Below are 1,805 nucleotides of genomic sequence, written 5' to 3' on the forward strand. Positions count from 1 at the left end.
TATTCAGTTTTATTAGGGTGAAATGTTCTGTAGAGGTCTGTAAAGTCCATTTGTTCTAGGGTCAGGTTTAAGTCTAATATTTCTTTGTTTAGTTTCTTCCTGGAGGATCTATCCAAAACTGTCAAAAGGGTGTTAAAATCTCCAACTATTATAGTGCAGGAAGATATCAAGTTATTCATATCCATTAGGATCTACTTTATGAATTGAGGAGCATTTTAGTAGGGTGCATAAATATTCATTATTGAAATCTCTTCATGTTGGGTGTTTCCCTTGACAAATATATAGTGACCTTCCTTATCTTTCTTTATCTTTGTTGGTTTAAAGCCAATTGTATCTGCTACTAAAATTGCAACCCCAACTTTTTTCTTGTTTCCATTTGCCTGTATTATACAAGGCCATCCCTTCACCGTGAGTCTATTTTTATCCTTTAAGATAAGGTGAGATTCTTGTATACAGCAGATGTCTGGTCTGAGTTTATGTATCCAGTCAGTCAGCCAGTGCCTCTTTAGAGGACAATTAAAACAATTCACATTAATTGAGAGAATTGATAAGCCTGGTTGTGTTTTGAGTGTCATAATTTTTGGATGTCCAGTAGACATTTTAAATCCTTTAACCACTGTGGAAGTTGGGTTTTGTTCAAAGAATTTCTGGGTGAGTTTACTTTAGAGGTAGAGCATTGTGCTGGTTGTTGTGGAGGATGGGTTTGAGACTATCCAGGACAGCTGGTTGAGTGAAGAATGGCAAAGTTAAACTATGTCTATGTTATTAAAGTATTTGATTTCTCCATTACAAATGAAATTCAGTTTAGCTAGAGGATAGAGGATCCTGGGCTGGAAGTTGTTTTGTTTTAAGAGATTGAAGGTTGATGACCATCTTCTTCTGGCTTGTAACATTTCAGCTGAGAGATCTACAGTTATTTTAATATTTCTCCCTTTGTAGGTGATGCTTTTCTTATGTCTGACTGCTTGCAGAATTTTCTCCTTCATCTTAACTTTGGCAAAGTTAATTACAATGTGTCTAGAAGATGCTTTATTTGGATTGAGTCTTGCTGGGGTTCTGAAACTATCTGCTATCTGAAGTTGAGAATCTCTTGCAATGTTTGGGAAATTCTCCTCCAAAATCTCTTGGAGTAGAGTATGTGTACCTTTAGGATCATCCTCTTCTCCTTCAGGAATTCATATAAGACAAATGTTTGATCTTTTGGAGTGATCCCACAACTTTCTCATGAATGATCAATTTTTGCTCTCCATTTGTCTACCTCGTTGAATGTTTGGGAATGGTTCAAAAGATTTGTCTTCAGTTTCAGATATTCTGTTTTCTGCCTGGTCCACTGTATTAGTGAGGGCTTCTACTGTATTTTGGAGCTCCTTAACTAACTTTTTCATTTCCTTGAGCTCTGCTATCTCTTTTCTTATTATGTCCATATCTTTGGTGACTTAGGATTTGAATTGATTAATTTCTTGAGACAACTTTAGAACTACTGTTTGGAATTCATTTTCCATCTTTTCTTCCATTTTATTTATCTTATTTGCAATCCATATTCTGAATTATGTTTCTGACATTGCTGCCATTTGCCTATGCATGGCATCTTCAGTTGTATCTCTTTTGTCATTTCTTGGGGTGTGTGTGTGTGTGTGTGTGATGTACTCTTGTTATTCATGGTGCCAGAGTTCTTCTGTTGGGTCTGTACCATGTTTATTTTCTTTTTTTTTTTTTTTTTTTTTTTGGCGGGTCGGGCTGGGGATTCGAACCCGCCACCTTAGGTGTACGTGGCTGGCGCCTTAGCCGGTTGAGCTATAGGCGCC

This window comes from Otolemur garnettii, unplaced genomic scaffold (genome assembly GCF_000181295.1).
Source record: "Otolemur garnettii isolate 467f Iridium unplaced genomic scaffold, OtoGar3 scaffold00143, whole genome shotgun sequence".
Classification (NCBI taxonomy): domain Eukaryota; kingdom Metazoa; phylum Chordata; class Mammalia; order Primates; family Galagidae; genus Otolemur; species Otolemur garnettii.